Source organism: Lissotriton helveticus, chromosome 7, assembly GCF_964261635.1.
Source record: "Lissotriton helveticus chromosome 7, aLisHel1.1, whole genome shotgun sequence".
Lineage (NCBI taxonomy): Eukaryota > Metazoa > Chordata > Amphibia > Caudata > Salamandridae > Lissotriton > Lissotriton helveticus.
The window spans coordinates 1,806,197,758-1,806,215,653 of NC_136068.1; the positions used below are offsets into that span (position 1 = coordinate 1,806,197,758).

The following is a 17,896-nucleotide window of genomic DNA, read 5'->3' on the forward strand; positions in this document are numbered from 1 at the left end:
TCTGTCCTTGTTAGAGAGTGCAAAAACTGTGGGAGTGCTAAGGGTAAGGTTTCTTATGTCAATTCTGGGCCTGATGAAGGGAGTACCGAAGGTTGTGTAGGGGGGATGATATTGTCTATAGCAGATGATGGAGAAAATAAGGATGCCAGTAGTCTGAGACCCCCAAAGTGTCTTGCACATGTACAGAATGTAGAGCTGGAGCTCATGGCGGACACCAGTTCTCCCTGGACGATTGTCATTAGAGAACTCTTTTTAGATCGTTTTAAGGGAGCATTTTCTATTGAAGATTTGAAGAAATCTGATAATATTGCTAGGGCCTTTGATGGTTCTATGATTGAGGTGGATGGTTTTGTTGAAACTATTATTGAGTTTAAAGGTCCCACGGCCAATATTAATATGTATGTTGCTGTCAAGGGAGTGAACGTGTTAGGATGGAGAGATCAATGGACTCTAGGAATCATTCTTAATCCCAGGAGTTTTGATCCTGTTTTGTTAGTGTATCAAGTGAGTGGAAGTGTGGATAATAATAATTAGAGTGACGCCATAATTAAACTCTTTCCCAAAGTTTTTTTGAATAAACTAGAGAAACTCAACAACTTCTCTCCTGAGAATAAACTTAAAGATGGAGCACGTCCGGTAAAACAAAAACTTAGAACTGTGCCCATATGTGTGACAAAAGATTTCAAAAAAACATTTGCAAAGTCTCTTTGATGAGGATATAATAGAGGAAGTAGAATCCTCTGAATGGGTTTCTCCCATTGTTCTTGCAAGAAAACCAGATAACAGTTTGAGGTTATATCTTGATTTGAGAGCATTTAGTGCAAATTTGATGGTGGACTGCCATCCCTTGCCTAATATAAATGAGGTAGTTTCCATGCTTGAGAGAGTTAAGATATTTTCTACGTTTGATTTGTGCTCCGCTTATCATCAGATTGATCTACAGAAGATTAAAAAAATTGTACTGCCTTACTGACGCCCCAAGGTTTATTCCAGTATAAGAGAATGCCTTTTGGGTTAGCCTCTGTGGCGTCAGTTATTCAGAGAGCCATGTATTATACTTTCAAAGACTTGGATGGATTTGTTTTTTTAAAACAAAATATTTGTATTTACTTTTTTAAAGTGCATTAACATAACAGGCATGTCACATGCAATCATCTCCCGTACCCCGTCACCTTTCCACCCTCCTCCCTCATCCCGCCATACCCACAATCCCTCTAGTAACACGGCAGATCTATAGAATGTTGCTCCACCCGTCTCTGTAGTACAAAAATCAATCAGAGGGATCCCCGTATGCAACAAGGCTAACAGTATCCTTTCCTCTTCTTTTCACAGTCCCCCGTCTAAGCCATGATAACATCTCCACTTCCCCCATACTCTAGTGAACTTCTTTGGGCATCCTCTAGCCTGATATGTGACCCTCTCCGCTGCCATACACATACCCATGCCCCGTCTCCATTCTTGTATCCAAGGAGGTAATGGAGCACCCCATGCCCGGGCTACGTCCCTCTTAGCCAACACTAAAGCCAGTGCTACAAAAATCAAGTGTGGGCGAGTCAGATCGACATTGTTTGTTATTCCCAACAGCATTAGTTTGGGTTCCACTGGGAAAGCCGTCTCCAGTATCTCACTCAATTCCCTCAGTATCTTAGCCCAGTATTTCTGACTTACATGACACTCCCAGATAGTATGGTAAAAGTCCCCCTGCGCATGACCACATCTCAGACAGTTACTGTCACTAGCTCGTCCTACCCGATGCAGCCATAGTCTATCATAGTATACCCTATGCAGAATTTTATATTGTATTAGCCGGAGACGGGACTTAATTGCGACTTCCCTGGGATGCATTAGGGCTGTCTCCCAATCCACTGGGTCCATCTCCCCCAGGTTTTGTTCCCATGTTTCTTTAAGCTTCACTAGTCCGTCAGGCATATTATCGATCAGAGTTTTATAAGTTAAGGAGACTATTTTGCATGGGATTTGCTCCTGCAATAAGCGGCCCTCAAGCAAGGCATACTCTGGAAGGGAGGAGCAGAGCGCCTTCTCTGCCCTCCATGCACGGCGCAGTTGCGCGTATTTTAGATAGTGAGTGCGGTGCATTCCGTATTCCAACCTCAACATCTGAACGGACTTCAGGTCTCCCCTTTTCAACAAATCTCCTAATATGGAGATTCCAATGTCATCCCACCCTTTAAACCCCCTCAGCTTATGCAGTTCCTTTAGCCACGAGCAGTGCCATATCAGGGTCTGTTTTGTTGGTTTGTGTGTCCAGTCAATCGTCCTGGTCGCTCTCTCCCATACCTCCATAGTAACACGCGTTGCTGGGTATAGTCTTTCTTTCCCCTTACCCCATATAGATAATGCATAAGGGTGCGCTGCGCCATTGTCCCTCTCTCTAATTTGTACGTGGGGTGATCTGCCGGAGCGTGAGGCCAATCATTTATTGGTGATAAGTGTTCTGCCAAATAATATGCTTCGATATTTGGCAAGGCGATCCCCCCCATTGCACGGATTCCTTTGCAATGTATCTAGGGCTATCCTGGGTAGTCTTCCCAACCAGAGCAGTGACCGGAGCTCGGCATTTATATCTTTAAAAACCTGTCGGGAGAGGGGGAAATATTCATTCCGTAGGGCATAAAGAGACCGCGGCAACGTTATTATTTTGAAGATTGTGGCACGGCCTAAAATCATGAGGGTATTTACAACAATGAGCTAAAAAACGGTGTTGGATCTAGCCCTGATCTCTTGACTGGGTGAGAGTACTCTGCTTCATTCAGAGACTCTGTCCGTCACCACCCCTTGTTGTAAATAATTTGTCCACCCTAAGCGTGGAAGGGTATACTCAGATGTGAGTCCCTTGCTCATTGCACCATCAGGATTCAAGCAAGCCGGGCCGAAGACGCCTGTAATGGCAGAAACCGGTCCCCGGAAGCTTGTTTCCTTCCCAGTGTAAGAATTGGCTTTTGTAGTCTGGTCTGCCCTGTTCCCATGATGCACTGGGCCAGGGACAGACTAATTTGCATACAGCCAGGTTCTGAAACTGGGATGGTGCAATGAGCTAAAAAACGGTGTTGGATCTAGCCCTGATCTCTTGACTGGGTGAGAGTACTCTGCTTCATTCAGAGACTCTGTCCATCACCACCCCTTGTTGTAAATAATTTTGTCCACCCTAAGCGTGGAAGGGTATACTCAGATGTGAGTCCCTTGCTCATTGCACCATCAGGATTCAAGCAAGCCGGGCCGAAGATGCCTCAAATGGCAGAAACCGGTCCCCGGAAGCTTGTTTCCTTCCCAGTGTAAGAATTGGCTTTTGTAGTCTGGTCTGCCCTGTTCCCATGATGCACTGGGCCAGGGACAGACTAATTTGCATACAGCCAGGTTCTGAAACTGGGATGGTGCAATGAGCTAAAAAACGGTGTTGGATCTAGCCCTGATCTCTTGACTGGGTGAGAGTACTCTGCTTCATTCAGAGACTCTGTCCATCACCACCCCTTGTTGTAAATAATTTTGTCCACCCTAAGCGTGGAAGGGTATACTCAGATGTGAGTCCCTTGCTCATTGCACCATCAGGATTCAAGCAAGCCGGGCCGAAGACGCCTGAAATGGCAGAAACCGGTCCCCGGAAGCTTGTTTCCTTCCCAGTGTAAGAATTGGCTTTTGTAGTCTGGTCTGCCCTGTTCCCATGATGCACTGGGCCAGGGACAGACTAATTTGCATACAGCCAGGTTCTGAAACTGGGATGGTGCAATGAGCTAAAAAACGGTGTTGGATCTAGCCCTGATCTCTTGACTGGGTGAGAGTACTCTGCTTCATTCAGAGACTCTGTCCATCACCACCCCTTGTTGTAAATAATTTTGTCCACCCTAAGCGTGGAAGGGTATACTCAGATGTGAGTCCCTTGCTCATTGCACCATCAGGATTCAAGCAAGCCGGGCCGAAGACGCCTGAAATGGCAGAAACCGGTCCCCGGAAGCTTGTTTCCTTCCCAGTGTAAGAATTGGCTTTTGTAGTCTGGTCTGCCCTGTTCCCATGATGCACTGGGCCAGGGACAGACTAATTTGCATACAGCCAGGTTCTGAAACTGGGATGGTGCAATGAGCTAAAAAACGGTGTTGGATCTAGCCCTGATCTCTTGACTATGTGAGAGTACTCTGCTTCATTCAGAGACTCTGTCCATCACCACCCCTTGTTGTAAATAATTTTGTCCACCCTAAGCGTGGAAGGGTATACTCAGATGTGAGTCCCTTGCTCATTGCACCATCAGGATTCAAGCAAGCCGGGCCGAAGACGCCTGAAATGGCAGAAACCAGTCCCCGGAAGCTTGTTTCCTTCCCAGTGTAAGAATTGGCTTTTGTAGTCTGGTCTGCCCTGTTCCCATGATGCACTGGGCCAGGGACAGACTAATTTGCATACAGCCAGGTTCTGAAACTGGGATGGTGCAATGAGCTAAAAAACGGTGTTGGATCTAGCCCTGATCTCTTGACTGGGTGAGAGTACTCTGCTTCATTCAGAGACTCTGTCCATCACCACCCCTTGTTGTAAATAAGTTTGTCCACCCTAAGCGTGGAAGGGTATACTCAGATGTGAGTCCCTTGCTCATTGCACCATCAGGATTCAAGCAAGCCGGGCCGAAGATGCCTAAAATGGCAGAAACCGGTCCCCGGAAGCTTGTTTCCTTCCCAGTGTAAGAATTGGCTTTTGTAGTCTGGTCTGCCCTGTTCCCATGATGCACTGGGCCAAGGACAGACTAATTTGCATACAGCCAGGTTCTGAAACTGGGATGGTGCAATGAGCTAAAAAACGGTGTTGGATCTAGCCCTGATCTCTTGACTGGGTGAGAGTACTCTGCTTCATTCAGAGACTCTGTCCATCACCACCCCTTGTTGTAAATAAAATCATGAGGGGGCGTCTTCCATCTAGTAGCATCATTGACAAAGTTTGTGAGCACTCATTGAATGTTTCTCTGGTATGAGAGTTTTCTATCCATGGTTACATATATCCCCAGATATGTAAACCCTTCTTCCGTGACCCGAAGAGCACTGGGCAAGAGAGGCCAGACCACTCCCTGTCTGGGGCTATATAAGATCGACTAGTGCCAATTTATCATGTATCCTGAATAGGAGCCATAGCGGCCCAGCAGGGTAAACAACACTGGGATCGTAGTAACTGGGTGGGTGACATACAAGAGGACATCATCAGCATGGAGTGATATTTTCTCCTAAAACGTACCCGTCTGCTCAATTTTAAACCCTGTTATCTCTTTCTCCTGGCGAATTTCACATGCCACTCTCTCTATAGTAAGGTGATAGGGGACAGCCCTGCCGGGTCCCTCTCCATATGGGGAAGTCTTCTGATAGCATCCCATTGACTTTTACCCTAGCTCGCGGGTCTGTATAGAGGAGTCTCACCCAATTCCTAGACTTGGGACCAAAACTGAACTTGAGTGACACTCCCTCAAGGAAGGGCCAATGTACTACATCAAACGCTTTTTCAGCATCCAAGGACAGAAACATGTGTGGATCCTGCCGGTCTCTCACCTCCATCAGCCAGTTATGAGTTCTGCAAAGATTTAACCTAGTCGCCCTGTCCGGCAGGAAGCTCGTCTGATCCAAATGGACCAGGACAGGAATTACCCGTCTCAGTCGAAGAGCCAGCATTGTCGCCAGGAGTTTGACCTCCACTTTTACCCTGTTTACAAATAGGAATAATTGTGGCCAAACAAAGGTCTGGTGGCAGTATGCCTTCCTGAACTGCTTCTAAGAACAGGGCCAACAGGTGGCCACTGAGTAGATCTGCGTTTTTTTTTTTAATTCAGCGGGAAACCCGTTCAGATTCGGGGATTTCCCGGAACGGAGTCTGGCTAGTGCCTCTTTGATCTCAGTGATCGTTATCTCCTCTTCAAGACTCAACTGATCCTCTTCAGTTAAAATGGGGGTCTCAATGCTGTCCATGTACGGCAATACATCTGCTAGTGCTCCCAGGTTTCTAGCCTTGTATAAATCCTCGTAGTAAGCGGCAAATGCCTGAACTATTTGGGCATTGTTCCGCCTAATTTGCCCCTGCTCGTCAATCACCTGTTCCACCCAGTGGGCATCCTGCTCTCTACGGCTCAACCATGCCAGGAGCTTTCCAGACTTATCCCCCACATCATATAGCCTATGAAGGGTCGCCTGTGCCTGCGTTTTGGCTTCATCTGTCACTAGGGCCTTGTACTGTTGCTGTTTGTCCACTAGATATCTAAGTGTCTGTGGGTCTCGATTTACCACATGCCTACGTTCTAGTCCCAGGATATGCGTTTCCAGATCGTGCAGCTCGTCTTGCACTTTCCTTCTTTCCCATTCTATCCTATTTTGGGCCCTATCCCGCAGAACAGTTTTAAAAGCTTCCCAGAGAACTACATCTGATTGTACCGATCCTATATTTTCTGCGAAGTATACCTTCGTATCTGCCCTGAGTCCTCGCGCAAGTCCTTGTTCTGCATGTCCCATTCCGACAGACGCCAACCCCTGCCCTCTGCCCTGTGTCTCCCCCCTAGTGTCACCAGAAGGGGTGAGTGATCCGAGATGCCTCGTGCTTGATACTCCGCCACAGCCTCAATGCTAAGGGCATGCCGGGGAAGGAAGACATAGTCTCGCCTGGAATACACCTTGGGGGCCCCTGAAAAGTATGAGTATGTTTTGGCGTATGGGTGTAACCACCGCCAAGCATCTGTTAGTCTGAGTGTGGTGATGGTCCTAGCTAGGGGGTCATTGTTGAGTCCTCAGGCCGATCCCTTGACCTATCTAGCAGGGAGGAAATTAAATCATTAAAGTCCCCGCCCACCACGTGTAATGTATCTGGTGTGTTCAGGAGGATATCAGCTAGACCAGATAGTGTTCTAGCCTGAAGTTTCGGTGGTGCATATATTGAGATTATCATGATCTTCTGGCGCCCCCAGGTTACTTTCTACGGTCCTCTTGCCAGGAACCCTCACCGCCTACCCTGAAGGTGGATCTCCTGTAACAAGCCAATATCTGGGCCTACCCTCTTCACATAGGATAGGACAAGTCCCCTCTTTATTTTGTTGCCCAGGCCATTCACGTTCCATGTAAGGATTTTGACAAAGCCAGTGACTTGCAAAGCCACCTGGGGGCTACCCACCATTGTAGGAGACATCAGTTGTGAAATACTTGTGTGTTGGCAGGTGTAGGATGGTTAGTGTACAGGTGTATGGAGTGATCCCAACTTTGACATGCCTTTAAAACTGAACTGTACACCCTTCCCAACACGTAACCATTCCCTCCCCCCCTCCCAGAAAACAATTGTGTCCCTCCATAAATCTCCCCCTACCAACCTCCCTCTCCCCTGCTGTCAAATCTCCAGCCAGATGGTAGAGATTAAACTGTTTGGGTGATGGAGGTCTGTCGCCCACCGAGGCCCAAACTCCCCGAATAAAAAGCCCGCTCTAACATTTTAAAGTTACATCATGTAAAGGTTTGCGCAAGGGCATGCAATAATAACAAGCATTTACAATGCAATGGTTTCGCCTTTGGAAAAGTTAGAGTTATTGGCATTGTATATGCCAAAATTTGTATTTATGTTTTTGGTTCGAAAACAGATAAGTAAATGGCATTGTCATTTACATTGCCATTACCTTTTTTTGCAGTCACTTGGCACTCTCTAGCACTCCCTAGTACTCTTTATGCACTCTGCATTTCATATGCACTCCCTGTGCACTCTGCACTCCCTATGCAGCACTCTGTATGCACTCTGTACTCTATATGCACCCTGCACGCTCCACTTCCTATGCACTCCCTATGCACTCTGCACTTTTTATGCAGCACTCTGTATGCACTGTGCACTTTGTATGCACTCCACACTTCCTATGCACTCTGCACTCCCTATGCACTCTGCACTTATCATGCACTCCCTATGCACTCCCTGTGCACTCTGCACTCCCTATGCAGCACTTTGCATAGAGAGTGCAGAGTGCCTAAAGAGTGCAGAGTGCACTCCCTATGCACTCTGCACTGTCTATGCACTCTGCACTCCCTATGCACTCCCTATGCACTCTGCACTCCCTATGCACTCTGCACTCCCTATGCACTCTGTATGCATTCTGCATTACCTATGCACTGTGCACTGTCTATGCACTGTGCACTCTGCACTTCTTATGCACTCTGCACTTCTTATGCACTCTGCACTCCCTATGCACTCTCTGCATTCCTTATGCACTCTGCACTTCCTATGCACTCTGCACTCTCTATACACTCTGCACTCCCTATGTACTCTCTCTGCACTTTGCACTGTCTATGCACTCCCTATGCACTCTGCATTACCTATGCACTCTCTATGCACTTTGCACTCCTTATGCACTCTGCACTCTCTCTGCACTCTTTATACATTCTGCACTTTTTATGCACTCTCTCTCTGCACTCTCTATGCACTCTGCACTCCTTATGCACTCTGCACTGTGTATGCACTCCCTATGCACTCTGCATTCCCTATGCACTCTGCACTTTGTATACATTCCCTATGCACTTTGTATGCACTCTTTATGCACTCTCTCTGGACTCTGCATTCCCTATGTACTCTGCACTGCCTATGCACTTTGCACCCTCTATGCACTCTGCACGCACTCTGCACGCACTCTGCACTCTATGCACTCTGCACTCCCCCTGCTCTATGCACTCCCTACTCTGCACTCCCTTTGTTAAAGTTTGAGCTTTTGATAAATGGTGTTTTGTATCTTCATTGAATTATGTGTAAAACGTTGATGTGTTTTACTTTACACAGAAATCTGGAGTGCATTTATAATGCAATTATTTGCAGAGAGAGGGAAGGGATGAAAGAGGCCAGGAGTAAGAAAGCTCAAAAGGAAGCGAGTGCAGGATAGAGAGGGAGGGCAGGAGGGAACGAATAGACGCAGGAGAGAGGGAGGGCATAAAGGAGTGTGAGGGCATGAGGGAAGGTAGGAAAGTGTGAGAAAGGCAGAAAGGAGAGGGCGGCAGGTAAGAGAGGGAGGGCGGAAAGGAGAAGGAGGGCTAGAGGAGGAGAGAGAGGGAGAGTGGGCAGGAGAGGGTAAAGAAAGCACACGGGCAACAGAGGGTGGGCAGAAGAGGGTAGGGAGAGCACGTGGACAACGGAGGGTGGGCAGGAGATGGAGGGGAGAGCACATGGACAACGAAGGGTGGGCAGGAGAGGGTAAAGAAAGCACACTGGCAACAGGGTGGGCAGAAGAGGGCAGGGAGAGCACAAGGACAACGGAGGGTGGGCAGGGGAGGGTAAAGAAAGCACACTGGCAACAGAGGGTAAGGAGAGCACATGGACAACGGAGGGTGGGCAGGAGATGGAGGGGAGAGCACATGGACAACGAAGGGTGGGCAGGAGAGGGTAAAGAAAGCACACTGGCAACAGGGTGGGCAGAAGAGGGCAGGGAGAGCACAAGGACAACGGAGGGTGGGGAGGGTAAAGAAAGCACACTGGCAACAGAGGGTGGGCAGGAGAGGGTAAGGAGAGCACATCGACAACGAAGGGTGGGCAGGAGAGGGTGAGGAGAGCACATGGAAAATGAAGAGTGGGCAGGAGAGGGTAAAGAAAGCACACTGGCAACAGGGTGGGCAGAAGAGGGCAGGGAGAGCACAAGGACAACGGGGGGTGGGCAGGGGAGGGTAAATAAAGCACACTGGCAACAGAGGGTGGGCAGGAGAGGGTAAGGAGAGCACATGGACAACGAAGGGTGGGCAGGAGAGGGTAAAGAAAGCACACTGGCAACAGAGGGTTGGCATGAGAGGGTAGGGAGAGCACATGGACAACGGAGGGTGGGCAGGAGAGGGTAAAGAAAGCACACGGGCAACAGAGGGTTGGCATGAGAGGGCGGGGAGAGCACACGGAAAATGGAGGGTGGGCAGGAGAGGGTAGGGAGAGCACAGGTCAACAGAGGGTGGGCAGGAGAGGGTATGGAGAGCACATGGACAATGGAGGGTGGGCAGGAGAGGGTAAAGAAAGCACACGGGCAATAGAGGGTGGTCAGGAGAGAGTGGGGAGAGCACACGGACATCGGAGGGTGGGCAGGAGAGGGTAAAAAAAGCACACGTCAACAGAGGGTGGGCAGGAGAGGGTGGGGAGAGCACACGGACATCGGAGGGTGGGCAGGAGAGGGTAAAGAAAGCACACGGGCAATAGAGGGTGGGCAGGAGAGGGTGGGGAGAGCACACGGACATCGGAGGGTGGGCAGGAGAGGGTAAAGAAAGCACACGGGCAATAGAGGGTGGGCAGAGCACACGTCAACAAAGGGTAGGCAGGAGAGGGTATGGAGAGCACATGGACAATGGAGGGTGGGCAGGAGAGGGTAGGGAGAGCACACTGACAACGAAGGATGGGTAGGAGATGCTGGGTCAAGCAAAATGACAAAGGATGAAAGGCAGGAACAGAATGAGTGAGAAACACAGAGGGGGAGAAGTACACAAGGGAGCCAGCTGGAGGAAACACGCACTCTCATAAAGTGGTGCTTAAATTAAAAGAAAAAAGTACCACCTGAAATAGTGAGCCGTGGATGGACAGCAGTGCGTCCATAACGCTAAAGAAGAAAAAAAAAAAAGAAATAAAGTAGAGGGAGGAAAACCTACCGAAGCTAAGAATTCCAAGCAAGCAAAGGAGAGTGACAATGAACCGAAGTAGAAATGGGCGGGCGCTAAGTCCACTGTAAAGTACCAAAACGTCTGGCAACAGACAGAGGTGAGACATAATAAAAATAAAATGATGTACACAGTGGGCTTTGGATCCAGTCAGAGGAGTATTGGTCACTCACCTCCTGGTACAGGACAGCGAGGGGGGGGGAGGGCGGGAACGGGGCACAGGACAGCGAGGGGGGAGGGCGGGAACGGGGCACAGGACAGCGAGGGGGGGAGGGCGGGAACGGGGCACAGGACAGCGAGGGGGGGGGCGGGAACAGCACACGGTGTTCAATTATTCTCCTGGCGATGTGATTACTGCCAAAAGAGTCCACTTCAACATAAGAAATTCAAGGCATAGTGCATTTAATCAAAAGTTTGCTAATCCTCCTAATAGCACCATGCCCTGCTCCCAATTAGATAAAAGCCATACAGAAGAAACCATTTAAACCTTTGCGTTTTCAGTGGCAATGTAAACCGAGTGCATTCCAGATGATTTCTTGTTAACTGCAGTCAAATAGTAAGCCTAAACTTGCTCTAAATAGTATGGCAACCACGTGCTTGGGCGATACAAGTCTGAATGCAACCCCCTGGGCACCAAAAACAAACAAGCAACGGAGAGTGAAAGGGGAGGGGGGGCGGAACGGACAGCGGGAGGGGGCGGAAACGGGGCACAGGACAGCGAGGGGGGGGAGGGCGGGAACGGGGCACAGGACAGCGAGGGGGGGGGGAGGGCCACGTCAACCGTGCTGAAGGCCAACGTTGACAACCAGAAAAACACACCCTAGTAAAACCATAGGTTGAAAACCAGTCCGGTCTCAGAGTCCATTTCCGTTTAATGAGGTATGAAAGGAACCCGGTCCTCTCCAGATGTTTTCCGGCAGTACATCAATAACAACCTGGCCAGGGGAGGATGTAAAGCAACACACAAAAAACCCATGACAAGGGAAGCACAAACCACGTCACAGGAACATTTGACCCGGCTTTGGTGACGAAAGAAACGATTATTTTCTAAACTGGTTACAAAGCGGACACGCTCACACCTTCCTGTGCCTAAAACACATATTTAAGGAGGCTAGCAGCCCTTTTAGCAAGTTTAAATCACTTTGCAACAGTGATGGGCAGAATTGTGGGAGACAGCACAGAAAACATCACAACCTCAGTGCCCACAATTATACATAATCCTACAAGTAACTGGTGCTGACCGTCAAGAAATGTGGTGAGACGACTCGAGCTGGCATAGGGAGTCCAACTTGTGAGGAGTTCTGCTCTGGACACCGTCTGCGGCCGCTCGGAGAACACAGGCGTCCGGGGGCCCTGGCTGGCGAAACCGAAACTGTAGCCGCGGGCGGTGGTGAGCGCTGCTGCCGTGACGCAAGTCACGCAAGGTGGAGGAAAGTAGCGGTTCGGGCCGGTGGGCTCCCCCTATGGTGCCGAAGAAACGCATGCAATTCAGGGCAGATGCTGGTCCCGGCTGAGGAGGCTGCGGCTCGGTGTGTGGGCGCAGAGAGACTCGCATGGAGCCGGTGGGAACCCTGAGCGCGACTACACAGTAAGCGGTAAGGTCGTGTGTGCAACAAGGAGTCCGTAGGCCCCCCATCAAGTTTTTGAACTGCCGGTTGCGTGGGGCATCGGACGCGGCAGGAGTGAGAGCGGTCAGGGTGTCGGGAGCGGCAGGGGTGAGGAGACTTCTGGCGCGTACACCAGTGACCAGCAGGGCTGAGCGGCGCTTACCGGAGTGCGGCACAAGCAGTGCTGGGGGGCCGCTCTCTTATCCCGGGACCGCCTATGGGCATTGAGATGCGCTGCCGTTTTTGAATCTCCTCGAGAAGAGGCGTGATTGCGGCGGTATTCAGAGGAGCGTCTTTCCGGGTCCGATTTCGTTTGTCAATATACACTTTACAGACAGGGAAAGACAGGCTCACGGAGAGCGGGAGGGGGACGGCGGGAGGAGGGACACAGAGTAAGGCAGGACAGCAGCAAGCACGGCCCGGCCGGACCAGATTCGGGGGCGCCAGGCAAAACCTAAAAAGGGATAAAGACCAAATGAACAAAACAAACAAGGAGGGGTGTCCAACTTGAGTGCTCCACGCGAGCACTACCAATACTTGGTCAGACATTGCGGTCCCAGCTTCACGAGTTAGAGTTCAGGGGGTCCCCCTGAGTCGCCACAGTTTCTGGTGTAGTCTCATGTTCCATCTCGTTTATTTCAACTACCAAAGGATGCAGTGATTGCCTGTCCGACTCCTCCCCCTCGGATGAGGAACACTGAGGATCTCCCTCCACATCTGAGCGCGATTTCTCTGCAAGGTAAAGGAACCGAGACCCCGTCGGCCTGCCAGAGTAAAGGGAACCATCACTTCGACGTCTGCGCCGTTCAGGTACGGGATCGCTCCTGGAAGTTGCTCTCCACGTCTCTGTCGCATCCTCTGGGGTTTTGGCGCCCCTCTGGGGCCTCCCATGGGCCTCTCTGCAACATTTGTCTTTTGAGCCTCATTCACGGGTCACGTCAAAGAAGGTCGCTCCTCCAGCCACTGCCATGCCTCTTCCGGATTTTGAAAAAACTGTGTCTTATCCTTATATATCACTTTTAGCTTGGCCGGGAACAGTAGCATGTATTGGATTTGGAGGTCTCTCAATTTAGCTTTTATCGAATCGTATGAGCATCTCTGCCTCTGCACTTCCTGGCTGTATTTAGGGAAAATCATTATTTTGGCATTGTCCAGGCGGATCTCCCCAAGTTTTCTAGCTTCCCTGAGAATCATGTCTCCGTCTGAAAAATTAAAAAAACGGGCAATTACTGGCCAAGGCTTCGCTCCCGCTGGTGGTTTAGCCAACAGCGCTCGATGAGTCCTTTCTGTGATGAAACAGGTAGAAAACTTCTCCTTTGGGAGGGTGCGCAATAGCTAAGAGTGCAGGAACTCCGCCATGTTTGTACCTTCGATTCCTTCCCTAAAACCCACAAATCGGAGGTTGATGCGTCTTGCCCTGTTTTCTGCATCGTCCACCTTCCATAACAACTGCTTATGAGACGACTGAAGCTCCGCCATACCTTTTCTCAAATTTTGTATAGTGTCCTCCGCCTCCCCCAATCTCGTTTCAGATTCCGCTACTCTGTCCGCCAGATTTCGAAGATCTTGCCGTAGGAGCGTTACTTCAGTGCCCATCGCTCCAATCTTATTCTCTAGGGCCTCGTGGGAGGCCTGGATTGCATTTATCAGCAGGGCCGTGTCCAAACGAGTAGCCGTAGAGTCCTCATCCGCCGGGGGCTCCGACTTGGTATATCAGTTTAGTGTTCCCTGCCTAGGAGGTTTAGGGTCTTTGTCCTTCGCCCTGCCCATGCTGCGTCGCGATGTGTCACACACCCGCAAGGACTACTCTGTCTTGGCACATTCAGGCTCCACGCTCCGTCCCCCCACCTCCAGGTCTCTCTCCAGGCAATCTCTCAGATCCCACTTCTCAGGAAAACACTCGCCCTTGTCTCCAGTGAGTACTCACCTCTGCGTCCTCTGCAGGGGGGGAACAGGCAGGCAGTTCCGGACCCTCAATCGAACAAGTCCACAGGTGTCAGGGATAAGGCTTGCCACTCCAACTCCACTCTGAACTGCCAAGTCCCTTGCGGCCTATGCAACCCAGGAGGATCAAGTCATTGGTTGACTTGGCCGAATTATGAGTGCCCACTTCGCTGTACCTCGCTATGTTTTGCTGCCCCGTCTCCTCTCACAGCTGTGCCACAGGTCGCCTGAAGGCTCCGTCCTCGCCCAAGGCCAGAGCTGAGCACCCTGTGCCCTCGCCTTTAAATATCTGTGATCCTCCTTTCAACCGTGCACCCCTTGTCATGCGCCCCCTTACGGGGAAGGGTGGGGGCCAGTCCTTCAGTCCGCCGGGGCCTCGGGACTTCCCCGTGATGGACCGCTTGAGGGCTCCCCGCAGTCTCTTCATGTCAAGACCGGGCTGGAAGACAGCCGCTCCACTCCTCAGATCTCCGTGGCCCAGCGCCCTTGCCACAGCTCACTCTGGGTGCCGCTCCCACCAAGACCACCTCGGAGATCAGCGTTGTCCATCTAGGCAGCGGGTCCCACTCCTGGTGGCAGCTTCTCCGCCCTCTGTCTCGCTGCCTCCCGAGGCCAATGCAGAACGTCACAGGAGCCCCCGCTTATTTCCGGGACGTCAGCGATCATGCTGGAACGCACCTTAGCACACCCACAGTTCCCGTTGGTCTCCGGTGGTTCCAGCCGCTCCGCCTCCACTCTCAGGTTTCCAGCGGCACAATCTTGGGCCTCCGGATCAATCTTCACTGGTGCGGATTACGGGATTGCCGTGGCCTTCACTCGTCACCCTCTGCTGTTGGAGGGGGATATTGGACCCCCTGGGTAATAATTACGTCGTTTTCGGGACCTTAGACCACCTAAAATGAGAGTCTGATCAATTCAGCTCGGCGGAGCTGTGCAGGCACACATCCTACTCGGCCATGCTGCTGGCCACGCCCGACTTGGATGGATTTGTGAGATGTTTCCAAGATGATATCCTTGTGTTCTCTCCTAACCCTTGAAAACATGCTGAGCACATAAAAGAAGGATGTAAACATTTAGAACAAAATGGTTTGACTTTGAAACAAGTGCAAAATGTTTCATGAGAGTTTTGAGTATTTGGGACATACACTATCTGGCAATGGTGTGGTTCCAAAGAAGGCTTTGGTAGAAGCAATTGTAAATGCCCCAGCTCCTGATAACAAAGAGAAACTGTTGTCCTTTGCAGGACTTTGTGAATATTACAGTAAGTTTATCAAAGACTTTACTACCAAAATGGAGCCTTTAATAGAGCTTACTAGGCATAAAGTGGAATTTTTCTGGACACAGAGACAGGAAAGTGCTTTTCAACTGTTTAGGAATGAAATTGTTGGGGTTCCCGCCTTAAAACCGTTTTGTATCAGTAAGACTTGTATTTTCACAGTAGATGCCAGCATGATGGATTAGGGGCGAGTTCCTTCACAAAAAGCTGGGAAGGATGAGTGGTGTGTAGCGTTTGCCTCCCTCACTCTCAACAAAACAGAAAGGAGATATTCTGTGATTGAGAGAGAGCTACTAGGATGAGTTTGGGGCAGTGAGCATTTTTGGAATTTTATCTGGGGAAACAGATTTAAACTCAGAACTGATCACAAACCCCTTGTTTCTATTTTATCTCCTGGGCGTGGATGGAATGCCACTGTGAGAATTAGTAGACTTTGGTCCAGGCTGAAGGAGTATAATTTTTCTATAGAATATGTTCCGGGAAGACATACTGCTACTGCAGATTGTCTTTCCCAGCTGCCCAATTCTCAGATGGGAGAAGTTGAAGTTTCTCGTGACATTGAAATGATTGCCTCTGTGTCTGATCTCATTTCCCAGGAATTCTCTATGATTTCTGAGGAGGAGTGGAATCAGAATATAATTTCTGACAAGACTTGGGGTGTACTTAAGGATTTCATTCTTAAAGGATGGCCTAACAATGGAAGTATTCCTGTTGAACTCCAATCATGTTTGCATGTTTCTTCCGAACTTACTGTAGAAAATGTTTTACTTTTCAAAAATGGAAAGTGTGTACCTCCCGAGTCAATGCAGGATGCCATTCTTAAACTTGAGGGGCACATGAGGAGCATCCTGGGATGTTGTCCATGAAGATATTAATAAGATCTAGTTTTTGGTGGCCGGGTTTAGACAAAACTGTAAATAGGACTGTAAGGGAATGTTTTGAATGTGCTAATAGTGATAAGATGCTAAGAGCTTTTCCTGCTCCTCTTAAACCCGTACCTTGGCCAGAATGCCCATGGCAGAAGGTTGCTTTTGATGTTTCTGAGGCATTTCACTCATTGCCTCAAGACTCTCGCTTTGCATTGGTAATCGTTGATTATCATTCTAAATGGCCAGAAGTTAAGTGTATTCATCATGCCATCACTTCAGCCATCAATTAGTTTTTCAGGGAAATCTTTGCTAGGTTCTTGTGACCGACAATGGAGTACAACTTAAGTCTCATGAAAGTTTTTAAAATTGCATAACATTAAGTATCATACCACAACCCTTTATGAACCCCAGGGAAATGATCAGGTTGAAAGGTTCAACTGTGTGCTTAAAGATGGTTTTGAGACAGCCAGGAAATTAGGCAGGGAGTGGAAAATCGTCCTAAGGGAGAAATTGTGGGCGTATCGCATTACTCCACACTCTACGACTAACCTGAGCCCGTTCCGTCTCCTTATAGGTAGAGAACCAGCTTCTAAGCTGTGTCCTTGGTGGATAAAAAATAAAATGTCAAAAGATTTTGTTAGCAGTGATTTGAAGCAAGTAGTGTTTAAGGTTCAACAAAATCAAGAAACAATGAAAATTTTATGAAACAAAAATGAAAGTGAAGGAACATTCATTCGTGGTTGGTGACTGGGTATGAGTACGTAAATCACGATTCAACGACAAAGAATCCTCCAAGTTTGGACCTCCTATTTGAGTTGTTAAAGTTAATTTCAATAGTGTAAGGACACACGATGGAAGGATTGGGAATGTTTGAAGAATTGCTAAATGTCGTTTCCCTCTTCATCGCTCCATTCTTTGTGAACCCAGCATCTCCAAGGAGTCTGACTCTATTGCTTCCAGTATTAAAACTGATTGCAGGAATATCAGCCCTCACACTAGAATGAAGGATTATGTTTAAATTGTTAAGGGGAGGGATGTGTCACATTCTTTTTATATTCTGTATGCCATGTCTTTAAATGCTTTCAGAACACCGTATTAGCTTTGGATTGTTTTGGTATGTTAAGCATTCTGTATTGTAGGCCAGATTTGCTGTAGCTCTTTACCTGGTTCCTGGATCTCTTCAATTAAACTACAATTTTTAAAATATATTTTATTTGGATTCATTTGAACTTAACACCTTGTGGCCGCTAGACGCGCATTGCGCTCTTCTTATCGTTTTTGTATTGAAAAGGAACCAGTGACATTTTAAAACTTGTGTGTTAATTCTGTTTTTAAAAACTTACCTGTAACTGTTTCCTGTTTGCTCCAGACCCCGGTCCACCGCGGCAAAGTGCTGATTGAGTGGAGGGACGCTTCACGAGCAACACCACTTCCGGCCTCCTCCCTCACTTCCGGGGGTTAGCGCTCTACATTACTTAGAGCCTAGGCTATATTTAGAAGCTCCGGTAGGAGCTCTGCAAACGGACACGGCGATTGTGGCCGCTAGATGCGCATTGCGCCCTTGTTATCATTTTTATATTAAAAAGG

The 17,896-nt window shown here is 49.0% G+C and overlaps 1 long non-coding RNA gene across 1 annotated transcript; it reads left to right on the forward strand.

The window, feature by feature from the left end:
• The first annotated feature begins 2,115 nt into the window (after positions 1-2,115).
• LOC144770789 (uncharacterized) lies at positions 2,116-17,509 on the forward strand. Its single transcript, XR_013599031.1, has 3 exons — positions 2,116-2,692; positions 4,900-7,386; positions 12,781-17,509. It is a non-coding gene; the product is annotated as an uncharacterized LOC144770789 (long non-coding RNA).
• Positions 17,510-17,896: the final 387 nt, after the last annotated feature.